Source organism: Schistocerca piceifrons, chromosome 1, assembly GCF_021461385.2.
Source record: "Schistocerca piceifrons isolate TAMUIC-IGC-003096 chromosome 1, iqSchPice1.1, whole genome shotgun sequence".
In the NCBI taxonomy this organism is placed as follows: domain Eukaryota; kingdom Metazoa; phylum Arthropoda; class Insecta; order Orthoptera; family Acrididae; genus Schistocerca; species Schistocerca piceifrons.
The window spans coordinates 398,591,907-398,606,810 of NC_060138.1; positions in this window are offsets into that span (position 1 = coordinate 398,591,907).

Here is a 14,904-nt window from a genome sequence, read left to right on the forward strand (position 1 = left end):
TGTGATTGCCTTCAGACACACAGATCGTTACGCGGACTACACTAATCAGTTTGGATTCATAAGGGAAATTCTGGTTAGGTTGTTTGGGGAAGGAGACCAGACAGCGAGGTCATCGGTCTCATCGGATTAGGGAAGGACGGGGAAGGAAGTCGGCCGTGCCCTTTCAAAGGAACCATCCCGGCATTTGCCTGGAGCGATTTAGGGAAATCACGGAAAACCTAAATCAGGATGGCCGGACGCGGGATTGAACCGTCGTCCTCCCGAATGCGAGTCCAGTGTCTAACCACTGCGCCACCTCACTCGGTCGGGAAATTCTGCTGAAGAAAGACTGGTTGACGACATTTCTAAGAAATATACCGTTGCTATAACAGCAGACATCGCAGACAGTAGACAGCCTCTTGTGGTCTTCAGTGTTCTCAAACAGTTTAGAGACATTCAAGATGCCTAAAAGGTTTTACAACTTTCCAGTGGCCTACTACAAAAGGACGAACTGTTCAGTGACAAGCAGGGCAGGTGAAGGTGAAAAACGCACTTACTGAAAACAATAGGTACACGAAGTCGCTCGATTCTTTATTCAGTTGTTTCTTTGGTCACTAATGTAGAGAAGCTCAATTTTTCATGTAGATGGTAAGGATGTCCTCTGAAGATTTTAAAGTCGGTTAAAATCCGTTTTCTGTACGATGTGTACATGTTAAAAAAGGATAAAATAAAGACAACTACTTTCAAATTTTGATTCATTTCTCAGTCAATTTTAAGAAAACAACAAACAGGAATTACATATCTTTAAAAACCATTAAGTAAAGATGGTTTTTTGGAAACATATTCTGGAGCTATGAGCGTAAATGCAATTCCATGGGCGAAATACGTTCCAGTGTTGTTAAGGATGAAGTTGATAAAAACTAAAAACAACCAGTTGAGCAAACTTCGGTTGCGTTAACTGTAATGTATGTGGCCCTGACTCTTTCTTTGAAAGTGCGTATATTAGTTGAAATTTTATTAGGTACTTGAGAGAATCAACAAAGTACACCTATGACCACGACAATGGGCCTGGGCAACACTCGTAGATTTTCGGCTAAAATTCATCATAGCTTCGAAGCCAGCAACCATGGAATTCAGGTTACAAATTCAGTTGCATTTTGTATTGTAAAATACTGCGGCTTACTGCTTCATAGGGATTAAGATTAAGCGTTCTGATTTCGCACGTGAGCATGAATGTTTTGTATTAACTGGGGAATTTTTAATTTTATAACTAACTGCACAAGACACTAGAATAATGTATGTAAATATTTATGGCCGTACTTCACAAGCTCGTGATTTACAACGACCGCCATGGACTTTTCCAGGAAACCTGTCAGAATAGGCTTCCCCCCCAAGTTTGCAATCGTTCTGGTCATGTATCAATTTCGGACGGATGTAGCGTATTACATCCTACAGAAGATCAGAAACCCATTTTCATAACTGGGGCAGGTAAATTAGCTCATTGTACTAGGGGGACTGCAATACGCAATGATAAGTTGTTCAAGTACGCCATTGAACTACCAACAAGATTATCCATTTTCAACGCAGATTCTTAACTACAACGAAACACAGTATGTAATATGGCTTCATGTTGGTAAGTATGAAAAGATTCTGACAATCTCGAAGGCAAAGTGGCAGCCCAAAAAAACTTATTACCAAGTGTTTTCTACAACTTAAACATGAGTCCTTCGCAGGTGATGTTACCCGTAAAATCCTTCACGTGTGTGGATGATGTTGAAACACAACTCTCATATATGCCCTTGTGAAGTTCTACAAACACGGCGTAAGGAATCAGATACATAGTAGTTGTAACTAATAACTGTTAACACGTTCGAGAATAGGCACTTAACTTCCTACTTAGTACTTGAATAACATCAAACAGCTACATTTGCTGTTATATTTTTCTGCATGTGTAGAGTGCATTTACGCAAGAGAGAAAACCATTCTCCTTGATTCAATAAGCGCTTACCTTCGTCCCGTGGTCCGTCCCCCCTTCTTCCATGTTTACAGTTCCAACACCGTATGATAAGCATAACTGGTGCTCAGGTGTTCGTGGGCGTCGTATAGTTCTTCGCTTGTAACTATCGTAAATTACGGCAATGGCGACCAGAATCGCTACAGTACTCGCAGTTCAAATGAGTATGTTCATAACCTGGTTACGCTGTTTCTCCCGGCACTACTGGATATGTTGCGACATCTGTTCTGCGAAATCCGGCCTTTTTGATGCTCTTAGCTCGTCTCCATGAACCATGGACCTTGCCGCTGTTGGGGAGGCTTGCGTGCCTCAGCGATACAGATAGCCGTACCGTAGGTGCAACCACAACGGAGAGGGATCTGTTGAGAGGCCAGACAAGCATGTGGTCCCTGAAGAGGGGCAGCAGCCTTTTCAATAGTTGCAGGTGCAACAGTCTCGATGATTGACTGATCTGGCTTTGTAACACTAACCAAAACGGCCTTGCTGTGCTGGTACTGCGAACGTCTGAAAGCAAGGGGAAACTACAGCCGAGGGCATGCAGCTTTACTGTATGGTTAAATGATGATGGCATCCTCTTGGGTAAAATATTCCGGAGGTAAAATAGCCCCCAATTCGGATCTCCGGGCGGGGACTACTCAGGAGGACGTTGTTATCAGAAGAAAGAAAACTGGCGTTCTACGGATCGGAGCGTGGAATGTCAGATCCCTTAATCGGGCAGGTAGGTTAGAAAATTTAAAAAGGGAAATGGATAGGTTAAAGTTAGATGTAGTGGGAATTAGTGAAGTTCGGTGGCAGGAGGAAAAATCCTTCTGGTCAGGTGAATACAGGGTTATAAATATAAAATCAAATAGGGGTAATGCAGAAGTAGGTTTATTAATTAATAAAAAAATAGGAATGCGGGAAAGCTACTACAAACAGCATAGTTAACGCATTATTGTGGCCAAGGTAGATACGAAGCCCACGCCTACCACAGTAGTACAAGTTTATATACCAACTAGCTCTGCAGATGACGAAGAGATTGAAGAAATGTATCATGAGATAAAAGAAATTATTCAGATAGTGAAGGGAGACGAAAATTTGATAATCGTGGGTGACTGGAACTCGACAGTAGGAAAAGGAAGAGAAGGAAACGTAGTATGTGAATATAGAATGGGAGTAAGGAATGAAAGAGTAAGCCGCCTGGTAGAATTCTCCACAGAGCATAGATAACACTTGGTTCAAGAATCATGAAAGAAGGTTGTATACATGGAAGAAGCCTGGAGATACTGGAAGGTTTCATATAGATTATATATTGGTAAGACAGAGATTCAGGAACCAGATTTCAAATTGTAAAACATTTCAGGGGCAGGTGTGGACTCTGACCACAATCTATTGGTTATGAACTGTAGATTAAAACTGAAGAAACTTCAAACAGGTGGAAATTTGAGGGGATGGCACCTGGGTAAACTGAAAGAACCAGAGGTTGTAGAGAGTTTCAGGAAGAGCATTAGGGGACGACTGACAAGAATGGGGGAAAGAAATACAGTAGAAGAAGAATGGGTAGCTTTGAGAGATGAAATAATGAAGGCGACAGAGGATCACGTAGATAAAAAGACGAGGGTTAGTAGAAATCCTTGGGTAACAGAAGATGTATTGAATTTAACTGATGAAAGGAGAAAACATAAAAATGCAGTAAATGAAGCAGGCAAAAAGGAGTACAAACATCTCAAAAACGAGATCGACAGAAAGTGCAAAATGGCTAAGCAGGGATGGCTAGAGGACAAATGTAAGGATGTAGAGGCGCATATCGCTAGGGGTAAGATAGATACTGCCTACAGGAAAATTAAAGACACCTTTGGAGAAAAGAGAACCACTTGCATGAATATCAAAAGCTGAAATGGGAACCCTGTTCTAAGCAAAGAAGGGAAAGCAGAAAGGTGGAAGGAGTATATAGAGGGTCTATACAAGAGCGATGTTCTTGAGGACAATATTATGGAAATGGAAGAGAATGTAGATGAAGATTAAATAGGAGATATGATACTGCTTGAAGAGTTTGACAGAGCACTGAAAGACCTAAGTCGAAACAAGGCCCCAGGAGTAGACAACATTCCATTAGAACTACTGAAAGCCTTCGGAGAGCCAGGCCTAACAAACCTCTACCATCTGGTGAGCAAGATGTATGAGACAGGCGAAATACCCTCAGACTACAGGAAGAATATAATAATGCCAATCCCAAAGAAAGCAGGTGTTGACAGATGAAAAAATTAGCGAACTATCAGATTAATAAGCCACAGCTGCAAAATACTAACACGAATTCTTTACAGACGAATGGAAAAACTGGTTGAAGCCGACCTCGGGGAAGATGAGTTTGGATTCCGTAGAAATGCTGGAATACTTGAGGCAATACTGACCCTACGATTTGTCACAGAAAATAGATTAAGGAAAGGCAAATCTATGTTTCTAGCTTTTGTAGACTTAGAGAAAGCTTTTGACAATGTTGATTGGAACACTCTCTTTCAAATTCTGAAAGTGGCATGGGTAAAATACAGGGAGCGAAAGGCTATTTACAATTTGTACAGAAACCAGAAGGCAGCTACAAGAGTCGAGGGACATGAAATTGAAGCAGTGGTTGGGTATGGAGTGAGACAGGGTTATAGCCTATCCCCGATGTTATTCGATCTATATATTGAGCAAGCAGTAAAGGAAACAAAAGAAAAATTCGGAGTGGGAATTAAAATCCATGGAGAAGAAATAAAAACTTTGAGGTTCGCCGATGACATTGTAATTCTGTCAGAGACAGGAAAGGAGCTGGAAGAGCAGTTGAACGGAATGGACAGTGTCTTGAAAGAAGGGTGTAAGATGAACATCAACAAAAACAAAACGATGATAATGGAATGTAGTCGAAGTAAATCGTGTGATGCTGAGGGAGTTAGATTAGGATATGAGACGCTTAAAGTAGTAAATGAGTTTTGCTATTTTGGGAGCAAAATAACAGATGATGGTCGAAGTAGGATATAAAAAGTAGACTGGCAATGGTGAGCAAAGCGTTTCTGAAGAAGAGAAATTTGTTAACACCGAGTATAGATTTAAGTGTCAGGAAGTCGTTTCTGAAAGTATTTGTATGGAGTGTAGCCATGTATGGAAGTGAAACGTGGACGATAAATAGTTTAGACAAGAAGCTTTCGAAATGTGGTGCTACAGAAGAATTCTGAAGATTAGATTGGTAGATCACATAACTAATGAGGAGGTACTGAATAGAATTGGAGAGAAGAGAAATTTGTGGCACAACTTGATTAGAGGAAGGGATCAGTTATTAGGGCATATTCTGAGGCATCAAGGAATCACCAATTTGGTATTGGAGGGCAGCGTGGAGGGTAAAAGTCGTATAGGAAGACCAAGAGATGAATACACTAAGCAGATTCAGAAGGATATAGGTTGCAGTTGGTACTGGGAGATGAAGAAGCTTGCACAGGATAGAGTAGCATGGAGAGCTGCATCAAACCAGTCTCTGGACTGAAGACCACAACAACAACAGGTCGTCTAATGAGAGAAAGATATCCGAATTTAGGGTATCACTTAGAAACGTTAGGTTTTGGTCTGGCAGTACCTCTTAGTGGCTTATATGGCCAAAACTGCAAGGGATTTATTAACTCCATCATTGTCGCTCCCGTAACTGTGGCTGGAAGGCGAATTATTGTCTTGGTATGTCGCAAACCATTCCATTTATTTGAATTCCGCAGTATTTTAGCTCCATCTTAGTCATACCCTGTGGCTTTCTTTTTTCTGTAACAATTCAGAATTATAATCTATGGATTGTATACCGAATATATCCAATGCGCGCACGTTCATCGAAAATGTATATAGGCGTTAATCTTCCCTCCAACACTGCTGCGTCAGATTTCCCCAGAACAACTGCACCGTACATGCCTGTGTGATAGTCCCCACTACTTGGTCTCGATAGACCGTGATAGTATCTATTGATCACCCTATAACTCTCCCTTGGACATCAGTGCGTATGTTTATCTTGTTTTTGAAATTAATAGTACTTCGTTAGTGCATTCATGTACCAATTTCCATAATGCGCCCCGTTTCACCAGGTAAGGGTGTACAATTATTTAATAGCAATATACAGTTACTTTTCTTAACATTTTACATTTTTGCATATTCATTTACCGATTTCACTCTTTTACTGCACATTTCTGTGTGAAATCGTTCACAGGCTCCGTTACACAGTTCACACACACATTTTGTGGTTGGGTCGTGATAAATTTTGTTTTTCAAATTAGATGATGAAATCCATGAACAGATAATCTAGATACGACATGCCGCAGTTCGAAGTGCGGTGCTCTCCATGAGCGGTTCATCATTGCCATACTTTATCTCGTTTATCCTCTATGACCTTCAGATGATTTCTGGAAGCTTTGGTGTGTGTGGCATCATATATCGATGTTTGATGTCTTCGATTACAAATGTCTCTCTCGCTAGGAGGTATACTAGTCTAGATATTGTTCTCTTTGAGAGACCTAGCGTTCTTTTTATATAAGTCGATTTTACCTTTTCTAATTTGAACAGTTCTCGGGTATCCGACAGGGTAGCGTTGTAATTTCTACTGAATATTTTGGCAGACGTACACGCTGGCATCTTCAGGTGGTTCCTGACGAATGCTGTGCTGTTCCTCTCGGCGCCCTATATATACTAGCCGTTACCCCCTCCACCGTTCCTCTCCTGGTGTCTTTGGTGCGGTCGGCGCGGCGGCTACTGGAGGTGGTGGGGGAAGCGGCGCCTGGGTCTGAACTGGGGTCTGCAGTCTCCCTGCTGCCGCCGTCGGGGGCGGTCCTCGATGTCTGGGACCGCATCTTTCTCTCCAGGCTGAGTGTAGGGTACCAAGCCTGACTAAGTTGAAAGCCGCTGTCTTTATTTATTAGATCGTCCTGTAGTCGGATCTCGATAGCCTCTTTAGTAACGCAGTCCCAGAAGTAGGAGGATTGACAGAGTATTTTTGTTTTTTCATAGTCCATAGTATGGCCAGTATTTATACAATGGTCAGCTACGGCTGGTTTAGTGGCCTGGCGTAATTGGGTATGGCGCTTGTGTTCGCGGCACCTCTCTTCTACAGTGTGGACTGTCTCCCCAATGTATGATTTTCCGCACTGACAGGAAATTTCATAAACGCCTGGTTTTCGAAGGCCTAGGTAATCTTTCACTGAACCCAGTAGAGCCAAGGTTTTTGCAGGGGGTCGGAATACACATTTCACACTGTGTTTCCCCAGGATTCTGCCGATTTTTGTTGAGGCGTTGCCGACAAACGGAATGCACGCCAATGAATTGTGTTCTTCTGTTTCTTCTTCTTGTTCTCTTGGCGCAGTCTGTCTGAGTGCGTGTCTTATTTGCTTCCGGTTGTACCCATTTTTCCGAAATGTTGTCGCGAGGTGCTGCAGTTCTGCTGGAAGGCTCTCCTGATCGCAGATCGATCGTGCCCTGTGAACAAGTGTGTGCAAAGCGCCTTCACGCTGGGAGTTGTGGTGGCAACTGAAGGCATTTAGGTACAAATAAGTGTGTCTAGGTTTTCTGTATACACTGCGTCCCAGCTCGCCGTCAGGTTTCCGTTTCACCACGACGTCAGGAAACGGTAGGGCAACATCCTGCTCCACCTCCATCGTGAACTGTATGTACGTTGGTGCAGCGAGTTCAGGTGTTCGAGAAATTCATTTAAGCTATCACAATTGAAGGTATGATAAATATAGGAAAAATTATAAAGACGTCTATGTAAGACAATAGTAGCACGGAGCTTAACACAAGGGAAAGAGAATTCATTAATGCAGAAGTTGAAAATTTATGCATTTCAGAATGTGATCTAGAATCGCACTTTGAAAGCGATGCAAACAGTTTAATTGATGATCGTTAATGTAATGTTGATGTTCATGCAGATAATCCTTGCTGTGAGGTAAATGCTTAACCCGATGAGGCTTCGTGTGAAGTAAATATTCCAGTGGATGGTATTTAACAAGAAATGAATGTGTAAATTAGTACACTGTCCACAGAACCCATTACACGTTACAAAGTTTTCATGCGATGTAAAAAAGTACAAAAATGAAATTTGCAGCATAACACTACAGTTATAAAAACAACCACTCAACAGAAAATAATCTCAGAAGCACTGAACAAGCAATCTAATGACTCAGTAAAATTGAATACTAATTTCACCAAATTGTCAGTGCAGTATAATACTTTAGCAAGTGATGCATCACTATTAATGAAAGCTTATAGTAGTCTTCCGGATGCCATGGAGACATCTAAAACAATAAAAAGACACCGTTGTACAGTTCGAAAATAAAGTAGATACTTTCAAGGAAGACCTAACTGCGAAGGTTCATAAACAGTTTAATGATCAGTGCAAGTACATTGTTAACGATTTTTCACATCGGCTGTTGCACAAAGATGTAGAAATAAATGACGAACTAAGTTGGGAATTAGAACGTGTCGTAAACGAATCAGTCAAAGCTGTGATGTCCCCAAGACCATGAAGAACCATGATTTTTGAATACGAAAAGTACCAGTTGTGGAGATGAGCACTTCTATAAGTTCTGTTCATAACAGACCGTCGAAACTGTTCGTAAGATGATTTTTTCAGGGAACTTCGAAACTTCATTAGATATCATTATCCGTCACCAACATCCTGCGCTTCAAAGTTACCGTACGAAGCATAAATGTGGTTGTAAACAAACGGCAAAGGTTATACGGACATGGCAAGCGTTCTGAGGTCACCAAGCTATGTTTGTAGTAGCCATTTTTTCACCATATAATTTAATGATGCGCTGTCTCTGTAATGGACATCTAACGCCAATAGTGGTACTGCAGTGACAAAATCGGCTGAAAAGGATCTTAACATGCCTGAAAAATCTTAAAATGACTGCCAAAAATTATGTGAAACTGGAAAGACTGTGAAGTCAGTTAAATATTTCCAACAACATTTTCACTCATTTAAGACACAAATCATAAGTCAGGCGTTTTCAGTGAATTGAAATCGATGTGCAAAGTATCCAGCAAAAATGTAAAGCAAACGACTTCTTGTTAACATTATATTATGCATATTTATTTGTTATTTATATGTGTCAAAGTAAACGTGTGTCAAAGTATGTAAATAAACTACCAAACCTTTAGTGATATATAGAATTTGTTTTATATAATACACACAGAGTGCTTTAGCACTGAAAAGAAGGGAACGAGCAGCAAAATGCTACTCTAGAGCACAAAAAAGTCGACTGTGTTCCTCTTTAAAATACTGTGGTATAGAAGTGGCCTGCTGAATCAATCCTCATTCCTCCTTCCTCCCCAAAAAATAATCTATGCAGACACATTTGTGCTTTTTTGTGGTGAAAGAGAGTAGCAGAGAGACACTTACAGTTGAGGAGAGAGGCTAAAATGCCAGTGGGAGAGAAAGAGACAGTAGACAGTGATGGTGGGAGACAGAAAGTGGCAATGAAAGAGAATGAGAGATGAATGAAGACAACAGCTGTGAGAGCTAAAGAGAGAGGGCGATATTAGTCATCAGTGAGAGACAGTGGCAGTAAAAGATAAATAGAAATAGATGAAGATTGAAGAAGTCTGAGAAAGAGAGAGATGAGACAGTGGCAATCAAAAATATGCATACATGCCTCCTTTTGTCTTTGTATGGTCTCCACTATCCCCTAACCCCCTCCCCCCACCCCCCAACCCCCTTACGACTGTTGAGCTGCTGAGGTATGGTGGAGACAGTGGCAGTGGGAAAGAAAACCAAAATAAGGCAGTGTAAGTGAGACAGAAAACAGTGGCAGTGGGATACACTGCAAATCAATGGGAGAAAAAGGAGATAGTGGGGGAGGTACGTGTATAGACAGAGGCAGTGACAGGGAGATGTTGATCTTCACGACAAAGAGAGACGGGGTACGAGAATTTAGTGTGTTATGTGCTGAAAGAGTGAAAATATATTCGCAGGCCAAAATTTTTGGTGAGAAAGGCGGAATGAGGATTGAGGCAGCTGATCCCCACTTTTCTGTCTTAGTCTTTCAAAGAGTAACATATCTGTCTTTTTTGTGCTCTAACAGGAGCTGTTTTACGCTGGTTGGTGTATGTTTTCAGGCTAACCTGGCCGAAGTCAATTTCCACAAGATTCTTCTGAACTGTAGCCTGCGTTGTACTGTAAAACACTGAATTAGCATTCTGGCCAATACGGAATGTCAGCTTCATCTGGATAATTACACAATTTATAAATAATCGTCCATAAATGAATGGAATATGTTCCTGACATCATAACAACACAAAAAATCCATAAGACTTTGTGTCCGAAAATCTTTCTTAGGGAATGACACCGTTTTACTACATTGTCACATCAGATACATTTAACGATATACGTTTAGAAAAATTGCTGAAAGTGACCTACTCTATCTTCGATGCACACCCTGAGTCTACGTTCCATACTTTGCCGTTCTTTGTTTAAAATTCCTGGAGAGTGTCATATTTGGTCAGATTCAGTATGGATGCACTCCCTCAGAACATCGATATTAGGTACAGAAGTCAAATACACCAAGGATTTTAAATGTCACCACAGGCAAAAATCCATTGTATTCAAGTCTAAAATGAGAAGGGCATGCTATGCAATGGATCCCTTATACCAACCTATAGATTTGGAAATCGGTTGATACCAGAAAATGATTAAAATGAGGTAGACCACAAATGTACGTAAACCACATCCGTAAGATGACGTCTACACGTACATTACCAACTACTTGAAGAACTTCATTTCCGAGTAAGATGTATGTTAATCCAGAATGAGATTGTGGGAAGAAATTTGGACCAGAAATGTGATCATTACGGATTCGAACTCAAACGTTGATTCTGAACAAAATACAACCAGTCAAATTTAAAATAAAGGAAAAGGCCATCTGTAAAGGAGAATATAAGTAAACATACACGTTTGAGGTGTATTGTGCTACCAGAGTTCACTGCAGTGAAAGCGAATTCCTTCCATAATGCAATATTGAAGGAGTTTTGAACAATTGTTCATACTAACTTTGATTAATCTTTTACTATCAGTAACATACGGCTACATTCGCTGACACCAATTAATAAACACGATGTACATTAATTATAATGAGGGTCACTAGCAGCAGTGGCCACAATGTTTTGTAATCGTTTTACAGTAAGGCGTGGGATACATATCATTCCCAGATTCATAGATTCACAGATTCGAGTTTCATGCACATTCCGTATTCCAATAACAACCAAAATTTTCGTTCCTATGTACATGATTCACCAATTTGCAATCTCATTAAGCAAATTGAGGAAACGGCCGTCATGTTTTCGTTTGGTATAGGGGAGGTCCTACTAACGATGTTTTAAGTACTCTGAGTGACGTTCAAAGCTCCGGCACATTTATAGAGGAAGACACACCAGTTTTACTTGGAAGGAAGAGAACTGCAGGATGACGAAGTGAGAAAGACTGTCGGATCGGTTTCCTTGCATTCTATACAATACTACGAGACAGAATAAATATGTTACTTACTGGAGAAGCTTTCTGGCTTACGGGCTGCGTAATATTACTCTGGGAAAGTGACGTATCGCTTAACGGGACATTCTCTGCAATCTGCAGTAAAAATATTGAGATAGAACAACGAGACTGCTGACTTCATAGATATCCCGCATGAGACAGGAAGGTGTAACGTACCTCAGGTGTGACTTCTGTCACCATGAAGGAAACATGACGCAACTGTTTGCTGCACGTCTGAGATCGCAGCAGTTTAATTTACACCAGAAAATGAACAGAACGTTCCTTTTCAGAACATATTTCTTTTATTACACATCTAAGATTGTGTTTACATTTCTTGGAACCACGGAGGATTTTGCTGCACTAAGACAACGTGGAAGTTCCTCTTTGCGTCTTATTTGTACTTTTCAGAATCTGTTCCTGAGTCGTGCAACAGGTATTTCGATCGATGCTTTTCACAGACTCTTTTAGTGTCGGTGACTTCCGGGATGAAAGACAAGATGTCTGTCACAACTTGTAGTAAAATATCTCTCAGTATTTTCTTCTTAACGATTACGCTCTAGGACAAAGATAATGACGAGCCACAAAGGAATCAGACGGAACTCAGTACATATGATGTACATGTAGAGAAAAACAAAATGTTGCAATTTCGGAAAAACAGGATGATTTATTCAAAAGGAAGATCTTCAGAAATTGAGCAAGTTAACAACGCGTTGGTCCACCTCTGGCCCTTAGGCAATCAGTTATTGGGCTGGGCATTAATTGACAGAGTTGTTACATGTCCTCCTGAGTGATATCATGCCACATTTCAGTCCAAATGGCGCGTTGAATCGTCAAAATTCCGAGCTGGTTGGAGGTCCCTGTCCATAATGCTCCAAACGTTCTTAACTGGGGAGAGATCCGGATATCTTGCAGGCAGACGTGGGGCTTAGCAAGCATGAAGTCAAACGGTACAAACTCTCGCTTGTTGTGGTTGGACATTATTTTGCTGAAATGTAAGGCAAGGATGGATTGCCATTAATGGCAGTGAAACAGGGCGTACAATACAGTCGATGTAGTTGTCCTGTAAATGTGTCGCGGATGACAAATATGGGGGTTCTGCTATGAAATGAAAGGGCACCCCAGACCATCACTCCTGCTTGTCGGGCTGTATGGCGGGCGACAGTCAGGATGAAATCCCACTGCTGTTCGGGCGCCTCCAGACGTCTTTCCTGGTTAACGGTGCTCTGTTCTTCACTGAAGACAGTTCTACTGCAGCCAATGACATTCCAGGCAGAAGGCATGTCTGGAGACTCCCAGACAGCGGTGGAATACCAACCTGACTGTCGCTTGCTATACACCCGAAAGTCAGGACTGATGGTCTGGGGTACCATGTCTTTTATGGCAGGACACTTTTGGTTGTGATCCGCGGCACTCTTACAGCACAGCGGTTCGTCGATGGTATTCTATGCATCATTTTGTTGTCTCTTTTGGCAAACCATCCTGGGTTTACATTTCAGCAAGATAATGGCATGTACACGGCGAGAGCTACTACTGCTTGTCTTCATACTTGCGAAAACCCTACCTTGACCAGCGCGATAACTGAGAACATTTAGAGCTTTATGGGCAGGCCCCGCCAACCAGCTCGGGATTTTCACGATTTAATGCTCCAAATTAATAGAATTTACCACAATATCCAATAACTGTATGAATCAATGCCACGCCAAATAACTGCTTGCATAAGGGCCAGAAGTGGACCAACGCATTATTGACTTGCTCAGTTTGTGAAGCTCTTTCTCTTGAATAACTCATTCAATGTTTCTGAAATGATGTACATCACTATGTGGGCAAACGTGAGCAAAAGTACGCCAGAAGTGGACTAAGAGTCTGGTATAACCACTCTCTTTAGTAGACCTGTTGCATTTTCTAAATGTTCTGCCGATAAACCGCAGTCTTTCATTCGCTTTCTCCATAAAATTATCTATGTGATCGTTCAAGTTTAACATGTTCGTAATAGTAATCCCTAAGTATTTAGCTGAATTTACAGCCTTCAGATTTGTGTGATTTATCGTCTAACTGAAATCTTTTGAAACTCATGTTGATGACTTGACACGTTTTATTATTTAGAGTCAATTCCCACTTTTTGCACACATAATTTTCCATTGGTTTTGAACGTCTGATGACTTTACAAGACACTATACAACAGCATCATCTGCAAGCAGTCTAATATTATTGTGACAAAGCAGGTTTGCCCCCGTCAGCCTACTTTGCCTGTTACATTCCTAATCACAATAGCTGGGATCTACACTACTTTTTTATCCTTTCTTACTGTTACTCTTCCCATAACTTCTGATGAAAGAATTCGCCATCTCAGCACATATTACACGAATTTACAAACTAATGTAAATCATTTTCCCTTATGAAACCTATTTATCCAGATTACGCAATTCACAGCTCTGAACTTTTTGTATTAATTAGTTTTGCTGGAAATGATGTATTTCCAAAGTTATTGTTATTTTATTTCAAAGTTATGGATCTAGAAGCCATCCACAAAAATATAGTGAGTTAAAAACTAGTGTCAGAAAAATAGATTATCTCTAAACTGATGACCTACTTTTGCTCATTCCCAAGACATTTTTATTTTAGTTCAAATAGAATTAATTCAGAAGCTACAATTAATTAAAGATTTCAATCAGCCAATACCTTCAGCTTAAATTGTGACCAAACCACTACACATTTCTGGAACATATTAACATACTATTGATGGAGTATACCTTTTCTGAAGCCAACGACACGAGTAATATACAGGGTGTTACTAAAAGGTACGGCCAAACTTTCAGGAAACATTCCTCACACACAAAGAGAGAAAATATGTTATGTGCACATGTGTCCGGAAACGCTTACTTTCCATGTTAGAGCTCATTTTATTACTTCTCTTCAAATCACATTAATCATGGAATGGAAATACACAGCAACAAAACGTACCAGCGTGACTTCAAACACTTTGTTACAGGAAATGTTCAAAATGTCCTCCGTTAGCGAGGATACATGCATCAACCCTCCGTCGCATGGAATCCCTGATGCGCTGATGCAGCCCTGGAGAATGGCGTATTGTATCACAGCCGTCCACAATACGAGCACGAAGAGTCTCTACGTTTGGTACCGGGGTTGCGTAGACAAGAGCTTTCAAATGCCCCCATAAATGAAAGTCAAGAGGGTTGAGGTCAGGAGAGCGTGGAGGCCATGGAATTGGTCCGCTGCGGCTGGTCCCGGCGGAGGTTCGAGTCCTCCCTCGGGCATGGGTGTGTGTATTTGTCCTTAGGATAATTTAGGTTAAGAAGTGTGTAAGCTTAGGGACTGATGACCTTAGCAGTTAAGTCCCATAAGTTTTCACACAGACAATTGGTCCGCCTCTACCAATCAATCGGTC